Source organism: Melospiza melodia, chromosome 6 (assembly GCF_035770615.1).
Source record: "Melospiza melodia melodia isolate bMelMel2 chromosome 6, bMelMel2.pri, whole genome shotgun sequence".
Taxonomy (NCBI): Eukaryota; Metazoa; Chordata; class Aves; order Passeriformes; family Passerellidae; genus Melospiza; species Melospiza melodia.
Window position 1 is genome coordinate 56,189,280 of NC_086199.1, and position 18,038 is coordinate 56,207,317.

General features: G+C 45.6%; 1 protein-coding gene across 5 annotated transcripts in view; it reads left to right on the forward strand.

Annotated features, from left to right (window-relative positions):
• The first annotated feature begins 2,372 nt into the window (after positions 1–2,372).
• Positions 2,373–18,038, forward strand: part of PAK6 (p21 (RAC1) activated kinase 6) — a 38,151-nt gene continuing 22,485 nt past the window's right edge. For 2 of the 5 annotated variants that reach the window (XM_063158406.1, XM_063158405.1), the window contains exons 1-4: positions 2,375–2,821; positions 13,538–13,861; positions 14,173–14,371; positions 14,962–15,027. The gene's annotated coding sequence lies outside the window, so the exon portion shown is untranslated. Of the gene's footprint in view, positions 2,822–11,038; positions 11,060–11,217; positions 11,318–13,537; positions 13,862–14,172; positions 14,372–14,961; positions 15,028–18,038 lie in introns of those variants that run through there. The other 3 variants (XM_063158407.1, XM_063158409.1, XM_063158408.1) reach the window with 3 other exon arrangements.

An 18,038-nucleotide genomic window follows, 5' to 3' on the forward strand; every position in this document is an offset into this window, starting at 1 on the left:
GGAGCTGGATGACACAATGCTGATAAAAGACAAACGTTAGTGTTCAGTTTCTAGGCCTGAGGTGATGGGTTTTTTTCCCAGTGCTTTGGATTCTCTTGATTTTTCAGTACCTTGGGTTGTATATTTTCTTGAAGTTAAACTAGTAATGTACTTTGTGCAATACTTTGTTATCATTCACTCGGGAATCATTTTGTAGGGAAAAAAAGAGTTGGAATATTGCAGAGTTCAGTATTGGTATGCTTCCTTGATATGCAGTAAAGGCACTGGACTGTTCTGCATCTACCCCTAAAGAGCCAACCTGGATTAGTACTTCACCTGTATGTGAACTGAACTGGCTTATTCCAAGTGCATTCTAAAATTATTATTTTTGTTCCTCTCTAAGTTATTAATCTTCCCTTTTCTCTCTTCTGTGTTTTGCCATTTTTACATGCACTAAACATTAGTTCTGTAATAATTGTGTTGATGTGCAAACCCCACACAGCCAAGGCCAAACCAATAGTCACAGGATCCTTGGGGGTTCCTTCCAGCTGAGGCTGTTCTGTGATTCTATGAGTTATTACTGAGTGGTTATAAGCAGTATGAAGCCTTTACATAAACCAGGGTCTCTGTCCCCTCTCTTTTTGTGACATGTCTTTCCTTCCAGAAGTGGTTGTATATCAGTAATGCTGCAGAGATTTTCAGGGCAGAAGTTACTCTACAAACATGAATGTTATTTAACCTCAAACCAGTGCGGGGCTGGGAAAGATAAATCTAGCTCTAATGAATGAAGTCCGAAAGCTGACAGCATTCAGTAATCTCACAGGCTTGGGATATTTTCTGACAAGAAAATTCATTTCTGAAACTTGTTGACAGAAACATCAAGAATGGAGCTGCTGTCTTTGCTTCCACCCACCTCAGCAAAGAGTGGGGGAAGAGAAGCAGCTCTTATAAATAGCTCGGTTCCTGTTGTATTTGTAAGTTCGGTGCTTTTTGTGTCAATGACATCACCCTCTTCTCCATGGCAACCCCCTACGATGTCAAAACTGCAGGGCACCATCAGAGGAACTCAGACCAGCAGATTAACAGGTTGAATCAAGATGATTTAACTGCAAAATAGTGCAGGGGCAACAGGAGGTGGTGGGAAACAAAGAGGCTACTGGCAGCTCTCTTACACTGGAAAACAAGCATCTCTAGTCTCTGGTCCCCCAAACTCTGCTCTATCTCTTTTTCCAAGTCCTTGTCAGGAGGGGGTAGGTGGAGGGCAGGCAGCAATCTTATTCCCGATCTTCAGTGTGTCTGGAGAGCACAACTACAGGTGACTAAGCAGGAGGAGTATGACTGACTCACTCCTGAATTATTTCTCACTCCTCTTCCCCCTCCCATCTATTCTGTTTGTTTTTTTAGCTTTCACCCAACAGCTCAGATTTTTCCCCAGGCTCTGATGAGGAGGAATTAGCAGCAGGCTTTCTTGTTACCTAATGTTCACAAAAATGTGCTTGTGGTTATCCAGGTGAGGAAATAGAAGCCAGCTTCAAGAACAAGAAAAATGAATTGGCTCTGGAATACAACACCTTTATCTGGGAGAAAAAAAAACACCAAAAAACAGTGCTTCTCTTTTCTGAGTGTTGTGTAGGAAATACTGAAGTAACTGACGTGCCAGGAAGTTGTAAATAACTGGCTTCTTTATCAGGATACCTATGGAAAATACCTAATTACCTCCCTGGCAGCCCTGCTGGTGTTGATTTCTAAACTGCAGTGGGGAGAAGCCATGGCACTTGGTGTCTTGATTAAAACATTGGATTCTGCTGGGTTGCATTTGGACTCAAGGATCAGGAATATAATGGTTACAGCTGCAGAGTTTCAGCCAGTATGAGCTGTTTCAATCACCTTAATAAATCTGTCCTCATTTACATCCCTGTGAAGTCTGAAGCCATAGAACAGTTTACCCTCCTTCTCAGGGTGCCAGGCGAACTGTTGCTGAAACCTAGCCTGCAGAAGTGACAACTTTGTATTAGCTTTTGCAATTTTAGAAATTGCATTACTTGGGACCCAGGCAAGTTATGCAAGACCAGCACAATGCCCAGAGTCCTGACATCCACAAAAAGACGTGGCAATGCTCCCCACATAGAGAAAGGAGTCTGTGATGGAATGACACTTTATTTGCCACTTGTGGCCTGCAGTTTACAGGGCATGAGAGTCTTTAATCACAGATTCTCAAAGTGTAAGGCTGTTATGTCTGTAGCTCTTTCCCCACCCCAGTGTGATGCTAAGCCTGTGTTTTCCAGGCTCGGTTGAGGGGAAAATGCATGGAGTCTCTACACACCAGAATCTTGATTAGTATCTTGCTTTTGCCTTTTGTGCAAAATGCCACTCAAGGCACTGTGCCATCCTCTTTGCTGAGCTCACAGCATCAGCCCACGATAAAAAAAGGTCCCAGAAAACATTGACTCACTGCATCCCAGCATCCTGACAGGGCTATGTGTCTGCAATGAGATCTCCTCAGCCGGAACTGCAAGGTTTCAATGGAATTGGTGTTTGTGAGGCTGTTGTACCTTCCCTGAGTTGTGCTACCACCTGTACTGCCTGCCAGGAACAGGGGTGGGAGCACTGGGATCACTGCTCAGCACCTGGCAAGGGGCAGTGCCGCTGAGAAAGCAGCTGGAGCCGGGGGCTTTGCACGTGCATGAGGAGTTTTCTGCAGAAGCTTTAAGACTAAATTGCTGAGAATTTTTGCCTGAAGCAAGGGATGTTTCCCGTATTTAAGACAAGCAGCAACCTGCAGTCTGAAGGAAGAAGGGACTGAATTTACTCCAGAAGTATTTCTCTGGGATCTTTTTTCAAGGTAAGCCTGCTTTTGTGGGAGGTAGATGGGGCAACAGGGTTCAGCATTCTGGACACTGAAACTAAAATGACTTCTTGCATTTTTATTACCTTCCCGGTCTGTAGAATTCAGATAAATGTATTATGTCTCTGGTACTGCCTTTTTAGGCTGAAAAATCAACCAATAAGAGCTAATTTTCTGAGGTCTGAAGCCATAAAAATGAGTGGGAGAGAATTTTTTTAACACTGCCTGTGTTCTAGTGGTGAATAAATGCCGGGGACTGTGCCTGTAAAACTTACCTTTAAGTAGCAGAATGATGGGTATTGAAAGAACAGTAGGTGAATGAAAGTAAAATTTAGTAAATAGACATCAGCTTATGGTTTATTAATTTAGTGATTTTCAACATTGCTAGATTATTTGTGTTCTGTAGGAGGCGAAATGAAGATGGTTCCTGCCTTGGGAATTTGGACTTAAAGTTTTTTAATTGGCAAGGTTTGAGGAAATGCTGTTGAAACCTAGAGCAAGGAGATAAAACTTCTTTTTTAATTTGTATGACACCTGAACAATCAGTTTATGGCTGTTGAAAACTATTGGTTGAGAGGCCAGAAAGTAGTAGGGAGCTTGTCCTAGCTGCAGGAAAAGCCTGTTAAAGGTAGGGAAAAAATAGCTTGAATGTACAGAGATGGCTCTGAAAAAAACTGGTAACACCTAAAAAATGTTTGCTCATCGGTGTCCCTTCCATATACTGAAATGATTCCTAGCTGGGAACCCTCCAGCCTGAGAAATGTGTGCTTAGGTCATGGGTATAAATGATAGTCCTTGATGGGAGTACAGCAGAGCATGGATTTGGCAGAGCTGCTGGAGCCGTGGAGGGAAGGCACTTGCTGAGCCCAGAAGTGCAGGGCAGAGCATCCACACTTTCTCTTTGCATGCTAATGGTGCTAATATGTGAATGCAGTTCCATTTTGCTCTTGGAAAAGGAATAATGTGCTCATAAAACAAAACCACCTTCTGGTTAGGAAAATAACTATAGTCAGTAAACTTTTGGAAAAAAGCCTTGTCAAGTCTGTGAAGAGAGACATCAAAATAATTTGTTGCCTCTTCTTTTCCCTAGGAAGGTGGGAACCAAACAGTGCCTGGAGGGAATTTGTGCCCTGGGCAGGCTGCAGAATGGCTGGGTGAGGTTGCCTGGGGAAGGGCACCTGTGCCAGTGTTGAGGCAGGGGCTGGTGGCCAGGAGGGCCTTGGTGCCAGCAGTGGTTGTGTAACGTTGTGCTGTGTCTGCAGCTGTCGCTGCCAGGCACTGGATCAGCTCACGCACTTGGATGTAGTTGCTGCAGCTTGATTCCACTCTGTAGAAATAGTTGAGGATATTCTTGCCAGCTTCCAAGTCAGGAGTCATCAGTTCTGCCTCTGTCACTTGGGGAGCATGAATGAATAACTCTTAAATCATTAATCTAGGGCAGCTTCCAAGAATCCTGTGTACCCAAGTCTGGAATATATTGTGATCTGATTCATTAGCCAGGGACAGCAAAGACTTTGAAGAGGTGTTTACCCAGAGGTGGCTGTGCTGCACTTCAAACTCCCAAAGAAAATCACGACATGAGAGGGTAGGGAGGAGCAAAGGAAGTGGAAGCAAGGCCCCAGAGGAGCAGGGAAATCAGAAAAGGACAGTAGTAGCCACATGCTGTGGACTGGTGGACAGGCCAGCAGAGCAGCCTTTGGGGGATTATGAAAGCTGCTGCTGTTGCTTTTGGCAGTGCCACTTGACATAATTTTAAACTGGAATTCTGCATAGCCAGTATTAAACATCGGGTTATCTTCCGTGGGATGGTTCTTTAAATCTGGTAAAACCTTGTCTTTTGCCTGACAATGACTTGGTGGTAGGGGGGGGCTTTTTTGAGTTCCAGAGAGAACCGTGGTAGGATGGATAAATAAGAGGAAACAAGTGTTGCTGCTAGAGAATGCAAAGCACAGCAACCTAGATAAAGGTGATCCTAATTGAGGAGGAGGAGCATTGGTATTTAATTAAAACTACTCCTAAAACCCAGGTTCTTAGCAGTAAAATAAATAATAGCAGGACATGAGTAATTCCTCTCAGGGGGAATGTCAGAGACAAAATTACACTAATGTAGTAATAAGAGGGGCCTGTGTGCAATTTCTCAGAGGAATAGAAACAGGGCAGAATGATTTTTCACTGCTAAGAAGTTCAAATGTGGTTCAAGTGAAAAGGGACAGATGCTGGTTAAAGCACACGTTCCTCAGGCCACTTCCAAAGACAGAGCTGTCTGAATTTCTGAGCTGGATGTTCTTGCAGGACTTGGCAATCCCAGCACAGAGACTGAGCTCCCTCTGCTTTAAGAAATGATGGCAAGTTCTGTGCGTCACTTGCACTCCTGCTGCTCAGTCAGGGTGTTTTCTGTGAATTAAAAACAAATATTTCAGACCCAGACTTAGGACAACTGTGCCCCATGTCATGCCTCTGAAGGCAAGAAAGAGCATTAAGCACTTTTGGTTTCCTTATTTCCCTCCCATTCCTTATTTTCGATCATCTTAGAGTTCTATCTGCATTCCTCAAGCTGTGATGCCCATTTTGGGGAGGTGGTTAAATAAGGTTAAATAATGTGAACTCATTAACCACTCTTGACTGAGTAACAGCCAGTGACATAACATGTTTCTTCTCCATAACTGCCTTGCATAATGCTGCATTTCAGTTTTGGTTACTCCTTCCATTTCATGCTTTTCATTTCTGTGACATCCATCTGTTTACAGACAAGGTTGGAGGGAGTGAGGGGAGTGGAAATAATCCCAGAATACAAAAAGAAAAATCCATACAAGTGAGGCTGGTTAGGGCTTGGAGGAGCCTGATCTATTGGAAGGTTCCCTGCCCGTGGAAGGGGGCTGGAACTAGATGATCTTTAAGGTCTCTTCCAACCCAAACTATTCTGTGATTCTATGAGTATATAATGAAGAAGAGGCTTTGGGACACTAGAATGAGACCTGCTGTTGCAGTGAGAGAAGATCCTGGATACTTGGGGACCAGGAAAGCAGGTAGTTGAACCTTTTTCCTTTTGTGTTCTTCTTCCTTTCCTCTCCCTTTTACCCCACCTGTGAAACCAACCAACCAACTACCCTCAGCTCTCCCCCAGAACCCCCAAGTCTAGTCAAAGGACAGAGTAAGATGATAGTAGCTTGTGGTAGATGTGGAAGGCAATTTTTAACCTGCTCTGAAAAATCAATTTAGCTAAACTGTGTCTTTGAGCAGTGTCATTTTTGGTGTAGACCCAGCCGAGGCAATGCAGCAGCATCCCCTGGCCAGGGGCAGGTGACCTGCTCATATGGCATGGAGAGAATGTATAGACAAGATTGTGTCATTGTTAAAATGAAACATGGCATTGCAAACTAGAAAGCAAATGGTACTCAGCAACTTGAGTAGGGACAGTGACTCCATAAGTTGATAATGTCAACTTGATGGCTGTGAGCTCAATTGTTTGTCCCTGAGAATTGGATAAATAGAGCTGACTGTCTGTAGGGTCAGTGTTCCCTTACTGATGGCCTTCTAGTTTTTTTACTTTCTTCCCTGCCAAGTATTGTGGAAACCTTTTTACCCCACCTGTGTCAACATTTGAGTCTTCTAAATCTGTGACTTTTCAAGGCACAGAAGGAGCTGAGGGTCTTCACAGCACAGCTGGAAAGCTGTGCTTAGAGGAGGAGAAGGGTTCAAATCTGTCCTTAATCTGGGCCAGGAACAGAGGAGTTAACATGTAGTGGCCAGAAGGCACTACACAGATCTTAAAATAACCAAGAACAGGATAATTTGGCTTAAAAAACCATCTGGGTCTTGATTCAGTGCTCATTAAAATTCATAGTAGCCTTATGATTGGCTTCTGGAAGAATTAAGCAGGGTGTTACACTTCATAATGAGTACTTTGGGCCCTGGCCAAGAAAGTACATCACTGCATACAATAATGCTAGAAATTAACTTCTTTCCTGTAACATCCAGCTTAGAATGAGGATCTTTCTAGCACTTGTGGAAGTCAGTGAAAAAGCTCTGGTTTCAAGGGATTTTGGATTGCATCCGAAGAACAGATGTTACAGCTGACTTTGGGAAGAAGTCTCTCTGGGCAAGTCATCTCTGAGCTGGTCATGCTGCAGCAGGCTGTCGGCTCTGGGGACACTCTCAGTCTGCAGCCATCAGAGCTCCTGAGTGTGCAGGGAAAGGAGAAAAGTCAGACTGCAAACCTAGCACTGGGATGGAGTAACTGGGGCCTAAAAGGAAAAACGTCTGCTTGTGTTTATTTCATTAGAAGCCTAAATGTATTAATTAATGGCACAAATAGCTTAGAATCTTGTGGCACCTCATCAGCCATGAGATGATGTCAGTAGACAAAATGCTCCTGTCTGTGACTGCTGCTGAGAAAACCTCCTGATTTCTGCCTCTTTCTTATAGAATACTGTTTGGAATTAAAGGAAAGAAAATAATTCTGCTTGCTCCCGAACCAGGAACTTGCAAAGCTCTTTGGCCTTTTGTGTTCTCTCCAAGTTCTAAATACGTTCTCCCAAAGCATCTCAAAACAGCAGCCTGGGTCACATAAATCTGAGCCAATAACTTATTTAGGAATATTACATTTTATTCATTTAAAGAGTCTGTTAGAATTGGGCTCACCTGAATTTTCTGGCTACTCCTAGCCTGTGGATCACCTTCAGTGGTCTGTGGCTGTGCTTAGACCAAGACTGCTACTTGTGGAAAGAAGAAAATGAAGGAATTTTCCAGATAAATACTCAAGTATTTCTGCAGGACATCTTTGGGCACAACTGTTACCCAGGCTTTCAGTTTTCATTAAAATTCTCAAGATCTAAATTTAAAAATGGTAATTTTAAGTGTTAAGAAGCCTTTTTTCCCCCCAAAGATCACATGTGGAATGGAGACAAACTAGTTAATATTTTTTGTGTTGGAATGTATTTATAAAAATTAATTTATTTATAGAATTTATTTGGCACCTCAGAGAGCATGTGAACAAGAAAAGGAGTTTGCTCAGTTTGGCCTCCCTTAATTGTAGGGTAGGGCTGTGGTAGAAAAATGTTCCTACAGTACCAGAGACAGCCGGTGTGTTCCAGTCCTTTCTAACGTGCATTGCCTGACTGTGTGCATGCTTTAGTTCCTTATTGTGGAATCTGACAGCCTTAGTAGTTGCACAGATGTTTTGGGTAGTTTGGAAACTTGTTTTTAATGGAGACTGTGGTAGTTGAACTTTACTGTTTGCCCACTAGTCTGTGCTGTGCTGAAACCGGTACCTCAGAACAAACCAGTGCCTCCTTCTGGCTTGGGCAGTATTCAAGCTATTAAAATTCCAGCCTAAATGAAGGATGGAGAAGATTGCTGAGGATAGAGAAAGTAAGACTTGTGTAACTACTATCAGGAAAGCAAAACTCACTCTTAGGGGAAGTAGGAATTAACTTGTTCCTCTGTCGTAGCAGTTCGAATACAAGACAAGGATGTCTCAGCTACCATTTTTCTGTGTTATATCAATAAATCTCTAAGTGGGGATTATAATCATTTAATCCTTTGCAACCCCTCCTGTGGACTCCACAGCATTCGCTGCCTGTGGAGATAAGGGAAACCGAGGGTTCAGTATTGTGACATGCTGCTCTCAGTGGCAGAACAAGAAGGTCCAGTTCCTGCATTGCAGGTTGTGGCTGCTGTGTTGTGGCATGACTTCATGCAGCTGAACCATAGGCCAGGCTCCTGAGACAACCAGAGCTTGAAAATAAATTAAATAATAAAAAAAAAAAAAGAACCCCAAAAACCCCAACCAGGTTTAACCCTTCAACTGCCTCCTGCTTCTAGGGAAAAGAAACCAAATACTTGATCCAGTGTCAGCAGCTGGAAGGGGTTGAAATATATTTTGGATACTTGTTCCTATTGCAGCTGTCAGCCCTTTCCTTCTTTTCTTCCACAGAGAGGAATAGCTGCTCTGCCTCTATCAGCGTTCCCCCCCAAAATGTCACCCACTCACCACCATAGGTCAAAGCCTCTTCTGTACTTGCTGTAGGGAAGCTGCTGCTGGGAGGTGACGCCTGTTCCCTGGCATGGGATTAGCAGCGCATATTCCTGATTTTCCTGGGCTGAATGCTTTCAGGGTAAGGCTGAGTTGGCTGCAAGGACAGTTGTTCCCTGCCTCCACACGGCTGCAAGTGGGATGGGAAACCTGTGCTGCACGGAGGCACGTGCTTGGATTTTGACAAGCATAGGCTCCAGCCCTCAAATTATTCTAAACTCTGCAGAGTTGGGTTTGAATGTACCCAGAGGTAGAGTGACTAATGGCAGCAAATGGTGTTAGACTTCGGCAGCCGTTATTTTAGCCACTAGGAATTCGCTGGATTCTGGCTAATACTTCAGCGATAGCTGACTGACCTAGTTATTCAGAACAGAGGCTGCGGTCTGTATTCCTCTGGTGCCAGCGAGGGATTTCAATCTGCATTTCTATAGCATCCTTAAGGATCGCAGCATGCTTGGAAAAACAACAGATTAAGCCGCCTCTGTTCTGGGGGAGTAGAGCATTGTCACAGTCATTTTAGCAGCATGCAGAATGCCTTTCCCAAGGTGACCTGGGAATCTGTAGGCAATGTGGGCTTTCTGCTGTGATGTCGCCATTGCAGGACTCATCATCGCGGCTTTTGTGGGAAGAAGAAGAAGCACCTTTTGTAGAGGGTGGCACAGCCTTGTGAGGTGGACCATGATGTTACTTCTGTTATAACCAAATAAGTCTGTGAATTTATACAAGTAAAAGATCTGGAAGACGTGTGAGGTGGCTGTGTTCCAAGCTGTATTGATATTATCTGCAGGAACATCTACCAAGCCACAGGAATTTAACCAGTAGCAAAATAGCATGTGCTGTGTTCAGGTGATCTTCTTGAGCTTTAACTTCAGTTTCTCATCAGAGCAGGAGTTAAAATTTTCAAAGAGTCTGGTGTTTTCTTACCCTCTCTAAGCTTACCTGCTTTCTTCACTGACACAGTTGTCAGGCACTGGGGCACTGCACCAGCGCAGCGGTGGAGTTATCATCCTGGAGATGTTCAAAGAAGGACTGAATGTGGTGCTCAGTGCTCTGGTCTGGTTGACAAGGTGGTGATGGGTCCAAGGTTGGACTTGATGATCTTAGAGGTCTCTTCCAACCTTAATGATTCTGTGCTTCTTACCTCTGGCATTCTGCAAATTTGGCAGAATTCGCAGGTCCTTGTGCTGTTTCCTTGCTGGCCACGCTTTGCTCCACCACGGGAGGTGTTTGGCCAGGAGAGCCTGGCTGTAACCCATTGTGAGCCTGAAGCAGGACAAATTCCCTTCTTCCACGTGCCCCAATCTGCATTGTTTGGCACAGGGTAAAGAAAGACACTCAGCTCCCCACTGCCCTGCCAGATAGGAGTGTGGGGCTGTGTCCAGATCTTTGACAGCACTCAGAGTTCTGGACTTGCTCGATGAACTTCCAGTTCTTCATCTCTCATGCATTTGTGTTTTGTTTTGAATTGGAAAAAACCTCTTCTGGTTTAGACTGTAAACCTTGGATAAAAACACTGGGTGAGCTCATGCAGCTTGAGTACAAGCAGGACTTTGTCCTGCTGGCATCTCAGGATCTTACCTGGATAATGGCAGCAATGCATAGTAAGCAGGACGATAACCCAAACACTGGAGCTGGCTATCCAGGTAATGCTCTCTTGGAATGTTCTGCCCACCTCCGAATGGGATACCCTTAAGGAAAGGTGGCTAAACTGTAAGTACTTATTTAAAGTGAAACTGCCTGTGGATTGCTCCCTCCTTATCTGCAGTCCTGGCTTCACTGTCATGTGTTGATTGAGACTCCCAGACTTGATTCCTATCTCGTGCTTCCTCACACGGGTTGGTTCTGATGTGCAACACACCCTCTCTCCTAGTGACCCCTTTGTCCCAATCCTTAAGTGTATTCTTTCACTTCCCTGCCCAGCTTCTCTAGATTTACAGAACCATGGAGGAAGGGATTCTGTGTGGAAGAGCATTTCTGCTTCCTATCTGATCCCTGAGCACAGGGAAGACTTGATGGAAAGTCTGGTCCTGAGCCACAGCCTGGCTTCATAGGTGGAATTGCTGTAGTTCTTACTGGGATTTCATAAATGTATCAGATTTCCTGTGCCTTGGTGTTAGGTTTATCCTGGAAGCTCTGTTGACTACAGATCCATTTTCCTTAGCAGTTTGCTCAGTTTCCACAAGCTTCAGACAGGTGAGCAGGTATGTTTCTCCTGGCTGAGGCAGAAGACAGACATTGTATATGGTACAGTTGGCCTGGCTGTCTCAGACTTTTTATATTTTAAGTTAAAAGTTCCCAGTTTTGTCTATTGGAGTAGGAAAACATTTACTAATGGGGTTTTCATCACAAAATCTTCCTCCAGTGGTGATTAAATGGAACCTATTCCAGCAGCAGTGCAGGATGTGAGATCCTGGAGCTCTCCTAGCACAATGATGTGGCTGGGCAGGATGAGGAACGAGGTGAGATCAGCGCTTTGGATCTGAAATTTGCTTTGCTTTGTGTCTGGGGAAGGGACATGGAATATGGAATGGCCTTTGCTGAGAAGATAAATCAGGCAGGCTGCAATGCAGACATTTAGTCAACGTACCCTGCAGCACTTGTTGCTGCCAGGAATGGCTGTCCCGGAGACCGACGGGACCTGAGAGAGCAGCCGTAGGAGGAGTGGGGCGTGTATCGTGTGTTTATATAAATGCACCAGTATAATTATTTATATTGTCTTGTGCAATTCTCTAGCTAAGAAGAGAGCAGTGGGCAGGCAAGGAGCAGTAAAATGTCTAATAAAGGGATAGTTGCTGAAGGGGAAAATTAGAGACGTGTCACTTTTACTGGGAAATTTTTCTTCAAAGTGTGCAGGACTGCTGGAACCAAACTTGTGAATATAAAGACTGGAAGTGTCCTAATTTTTCATTAAGATTGTAGGCAGCAGAGGTTCACACTGATTCAGAACTGCCTTGGTTTCATCTAAGCTTGTGCCTTGACAAGTAAAATCAGGCTCTGCCATTTATAACAAACTCAAGTCTTGTTCTAGAAGATTGTGCTAGCATGTAAGCCAGGAAATACAATACTCATGCAAATGTGGAGCTCCAAGGCTGGATGACTCCTTGCAGACTGCAGAAGCTGTTTGTGTGTGACGCTCCCCACGCCATGGTTGTGCAGATGACTCCGCGCTGCCTGGCACAGCAGCAAAGCCCAGGTGCACAGATGACAGGGATGGTTTGCCATCCACACCTACTATGTTCATACTCTGCTTCCTCATCCCTGATCCTCCACCACGCTGCTCTGCCCTGTGAGTTCCAGTGCGCTGGGAAAGAATGCTGTCCCCCTTTGTTATTTACTATGATTTTTTACTATTAAAGGGAACTTTCCTGCTTTTGATTACATCTGTGTATGGGGCCTGCCCCGTAGGAGGGAGAAGCTAATCCCCAGACAGAAAGGAACCTGGCTGGCTCTATTTCCTATACCCTGGGGAGGGAACAGGCAGGAAACCTGGGTCACTGTGGCAGGCAGGGACCTGCAGTGTAATGTAGAAGCAGTGACTGCACGTTCGGGAACCAGCCTTCCACAACTTAGCCAGCAGGTTGGGAAATGAGGATTAGGAACCTCAGACCATCAGCTCCAAAAGGTTGTCTCTATAAGCCTTGGTTCTGTTCCTTCTCCATGATAGTACTGTAGAGCTCATGAATTCCAACTAGAGCTGAGACTGAGGTGGTTGCACAAAGATACAGCAGCTGTTTTAGTTGGAATGGACAGGTAGGGAGGAAAATGGGAATGGGGGAACAGGGCTAAAAGGTCACTGGGCTGGCTCATCACTGTGGGACAAGCCACTCTCAGCAATAATAGTGACCGCTTAATGATTATTTGTAGCATGTCTCTCATTTATTTAAGGGTGGTTCAACAAAACCAATGTAATTTTAAAAACCCTAAAAAGTCACAGGGGTGGGTTTTTATGGTTTATATCTCTGTTCTTTGGACCTAAAAATATCTGAGGGTTAAGCCAGCATTGTCAGTGGTTTAGATAGGCCAAGAATCCTCCTTGTTTGCAATGGAGCAAGGGCAGCTGATGAGTTTGCTGCCATGAACTCTAAACGCTCCAGGCTGTAATCCCCAAAGTGTCCTCTGATGATGGCCCAGTCACCAAGCCCAGGCGGCACTGCCAGAGCTGGTGTCCTGCTGCTTGTGGAAAGTCTATTTCCAGTAGTCAGTAAAGCCTGAGGCACAGGCAGCACAACTGAATTAGAGGGTGATCCCAGACTCCAGACCTGGCAGCACTGACTCATTGCGAGGACAGGGGAAAAGTAAAAGCACCAGGTCATGTGCTGCTCATCTGCAATGCAAATAAATAGGATGAATTCTTCTACAGCGAGCCATAAAGCAAGCAATCAAAGCTTTCCTTCCTGGAATGACAAGGGATTGGTGGCAGGTCCCGAAATGTGCAGCTAGGCGACACAGGCGGAGATGTTGGGTTTGTTAGAAGCTTCAGCAGCTCCCGGCCCTGAGGCTGTGGAGCTGAGGGAGAAGAGCTGACGAGCGGAGCTTTAATAAGTCACAGTGAAGTGGGGTGTGAAAAAGGGTGGAGGGGAATAGGAGATGATCGCCCCAAAGTTCTTGCCTGAGACGTGGCACATCGGGGTGCCCAGGTGTGACTTTGAGCTCTTTCTCTCTCTCTCATCCCCCTCTAGGGACCAAGAGAGGAGACTGTGAGAAGAAGGCGAGATGGTCCCAAGAGACTGCTGTTGGCATCTGTCGTTTTCCATGGAACAGAAATCTGAGTCTTCTCTACGCTGAGTGCTCCCGTGTCCCATCTGCTACCACACCCTGAAATCAAACTCGGCAGCTTAGGTGAATCAGGCACTGTACAAACATGTCAGACTTGCCTCCACCCCTTTTCCTTCTCCCGCTTTCTCCTGCCGTCTTTCTCGCTCAAGTTTATCGACGTGTCAGCGGATTCCAGTGGCGGAGCATTCTCACTTCATCTCTGGTCACGGAGCAATGAGGAGTCAGGGGTAAGCGCCCTCCCGCAGATTTGGGGATCAACATTGATTTGCTTGCTTGCTTTAAAGCCAGAACAACCGTCCTAATGGCCGCTGTTTCGTGGGATTTGTTCCCTGTGTTTACGGAGGACTGGGTTTGTCAGTTTAAACTAAGTCTCTGCTTCCCAGTGGCTGTGCTGCCTCGGCTTAACCCCTTCTCTTCGGAGCTGAGCCGTGCCACCGCCATGGATTAGTGTAATGATCACACGTGTGTTGGCAGTGCCCGCCTGGGGTGAAGTGAGAGTAGAATAGTTCAGGGGGTCATACAATTTTTTTCTCTCAAGGGATGTTTCTGGAAGAGAAGAAAAACTGGGAGCTGGATTCCTTTGGGAAGGAGTTTGCTTCATCTTTACTCCTATAGCCCAGCAACACCGTCCTCCAATCGGCTTTGCTGCATGACAGTGGGAGAGTTTACCTCCAGACCCTTCTTTCTCCTCTCCCTTGGAACTGTCCACCACCAGCATTGTTGCAGCAGGACTGCCAGTAAGATCTTGTGGTTTTTACTTTCCAGGGTCTATGAGGTGGGACAACGTGTGAGGCTGAGGTCTGGCAGTTTAGCCAACTGACACTCAAGAGAATGGGGAATGTGGAGGGAAAATGTTCAAACTCGCAGGGTGATGCTCTTAAAACTTGGGGTGAAGAAGGGGTTAAAAATGACTCGGGATGATGCTTGAGAGAGCAGACAGCATGTCAGGAACATGCATGCTCATCGCCTTTACGGGAGACAGAGCAGAGCTCTTAAGTATCTTCTATCTGCAAGGACCCTCACCATACCTTACAGAGAGGTCTAGTTAAACCCTTCCTGTGTGTTTTCCCAACCTTCTGGCAGCTGCGCTGGCCAGGATCCTTTCAGAACACCTCCTGAAGCTATGCTGGAGTACTCGTGTGGGGCTGGATGTGTGTGTTTTGGCTGGCTGAAAGCTGCCTAATCTTGTTCTATTTAAGTTACAATATACGGATTTATTCTGCATTTGTATTTAATTATTTTTGTCAGGTAACCGGTGCATACAGGCAGGTATTTGCAGTGACAGAAAACAGTCCTGTCTGTTAATATTTGCTTTCTTCTTTACCAGGGCATTAATGCTTTAATATATTTGGGGACAGAGCACTGAAAAAAACAGAAGAGCAATTTGTGTCTGGTGAGTGTGAGCTCTCAGGTGAAGCTGGGGGATGTACGGAGAGTAAGAGACCTTTGGCCACTCTTTGTCTGCTTTTCTGGGTTCTCTGTTTGGGTACAACCTGTCAGCCCCTAACACAGCTGCTGGGGAAGGGAAGCTGCTGCCTTGTTCTCTCTCCAGCCATGTCCCACAGAAAAATCTCATTCCTGATGATGTGATGAAGTTTTATATTGCTTTTAACATTCAGTACTGCCTTGGTACATACATCCTGCATGCTATGTGAACAATTATTTATGAATCTAGAAGTAAAGCTGATCAAATAGTGGAAAGCACTATCAGCAAATAGATTGCTGGATTAGTAACTGTGCTCCCAGATGGAAAGTCTGCTCTGTGCACAGGGGCTGTTTCTGTCTAGCTGGGTGTGAGTATGGATGTACCTGGGAAGGCTACCCTGGGTCCTGCTGCCAAGGCTTGCAAAGTGTGAAACAACACTTACTTGGCCACAAAATGGTTTTCATTCCCAAGAAGAATGAAATTAAGGAGAATTCTTTAAAGTTTGGCTGTCCTGCCTCCAATCTGAAAAAAGAGCTCTTTTTAACCTACTTCTTTAATATGCTTAGGGAAATTCACAGGCAGAGAAAAGAGCTAAATATTTGTGTAAATTGCTTTAAACAAAATTGCTTAAAGCGGCTTGGACTAGCTTAGCCCAACTGCAAGTAAAAAACACACAGCCAGGCTCTGAGCTCTGTATTGCACTTGAGGGTTTTTTGGGCACCCACAGGGGTACTCTACTGAAGTTCCATCCTGTTCAGAGCAGCACATCAGTGCTGTACCTGGACAGGACACAAGTGAGCAGGAGTAGCTGAAGGCTCACTAGGAGTTGTGCTGCTCAGGGCTGCAGAGAGCCCAGCAACCTCTGACACTTTGTCAGGGGGGGTTCTGGCCTGGGGAGCCCCTTCCTTGTCTGTGCCACCAACGCTGCTCCTGCCCCAGTCTCGCTGACTTTGAGTTATAATGTCACAGACTTAGTGCAATGGAGCACAAAATCAGCACTTGGCTGCTACAGATCTTGTTTTTAAAGAATTCCTCATTATGGTTTCTTAAGCTGCAGGATTACCATGTGGTTCAAGGACTAATGCACTGCCATTTGGTCTTACCAATGGTACTGTTGTTCTTAGACTGACCTTCCATTTGTCTGGCAAAAAAGAACAGTGGGAATGGAGGGTGCCCAGAGACTAAAAGTTGAAATCTGTTTCCCTCAAAATGTCTCAGGAAATTCCACTTTCCCTAGGGCTCACCATTTAACTTGTAGTGTTAGTAATTAGATTATTTTGTAATTAATTGATGAACAAAATGTAGCTGTAGCCAATAGCAGTCATTTATCTCATGTTAGGAGTGCACCTCAGGTTTAACATACAGAGGGCTGTGTGAACACTCACAGTTGTGGCAAACAGAGCAGGATAACTGATATTCCCTGGGAGAAGACTTGTCTGTTGTAATTTAAATTTGCATCTCAGTGTTGGCAGCAGTGAGCAGGAAGGCACTGAGAGTCAGGCAGGTTGTGGGGTTAAGCAGATCTGTCCTTCCATGTTTTGGGGGGCACTGCCCGGGCTGGAGTTTTCCCATCAGTTATCCTGTGGGGACAACACAAGCAAACTGTCTTGCAGGCTGCTGACAGCAATTAAATATATTTGTATCTCTCTTTGGGAGAACATGACGAGCATAACTAGGGGCTGAGATTGTTTAGTGTTGGCTGGAAGGAAGTTTAACTCTTGCATCTTTATACTTGGGTCATCTGGGGAATTGCCGGGGTGTCTCTGTCAGCCCTTTGCTGTGCTACTGGAGCAAGTACAGGGATCCAGGGTGGTGGTCACCAGTGCCTCTGCTGGGACAGATCTGCTTGTGAGAATCCAGCCCTGCTCCCTGAGTGTGTGACTCTTCCTGCACACAGTAAAATCTGTGCTGTGCCCATTTGCACATGGAGCTGCAGCTTCCCTCTCGTAGCCCCGTGTGCCAGAGGCAGCTGCATCTGCGAGCAGTGCAAGAGCATGCTGAGCTTCCAGGGCTCACATGGAGCTGCAGGATGCAGCTCCCAGTGTTGCAGCCCAGTGCCTTGGCTCCTTCCCCTGCCATGTGACCCCACATGCCAGATGTGGCCCCTTGGCTTGTCCCAATGTAACCTCTTGTCTGATATGCAAGATGTTGCTATTCATGTAGATTTTTGGAGAGAGGACCTTAAACGTTCTTGTTCTAATCTCAGTAGTACTTTTATGCTGGTTTTGAATGGATCTGTCACACAAGACAGTGAAGAGTGAAGCCCTGAATCCATCAAGCCCTGTCTTGAAGCTCTGTGGGGCTTTGGATTAACAGCAAAATACAGCAACCTGGTTTTAACCCTGATGCATCCTTCATAGCAAAATAATGTGGAGAAATCCATGTGGAACAATGTAGCTGCTCTTTGGACAGGGCTCAGGGAGGGGATGTGGGTGTGAGGTGAGTGTCAGGTGCAGCACAGCATGGCTTGGTATAGCCAGAACAGGACATGAGCCACATGAATCACATAAAAGGTGGGGGAGAAGGGTCAGAGTTGTTGTGGCTTTGGTCTCAGCCTGGTGACCTGCAGCACACGTCCTGCTGGCTCTGTGTGCCAAGGACACGATGAATGAGCTGCCTTCCCTGGTGCTGCAGCAGCATTTGGTGGCTGTACCCTCTCACACACTGAGCTCAAGGGGGAGAGGCTGGTCTTGTAATGAAGGCACTGCAGCTGAGGTTTGGGTGTGATTTCTGTCTGTGCTGCTTAGTTCTGTCAAGGCTTCTGGACCTACATGCTGGTGTTGAGATCAAACCTGTGGTCAGAGCGTGTCTTGGCCTCCACTGGGGCCCTGCACCCATGTTTTCCGTCCAAGCCAGGGTGTGTTGGGCCTGGATCTGGCCTTGATATAAAGTTAAAAAGCAGCCAGGAGACATAGCTCAAAGATGTTGTAGATCTGCTCATCTAGACATAGGTGGGAAGAAAAAGGGCTAGTAATTTT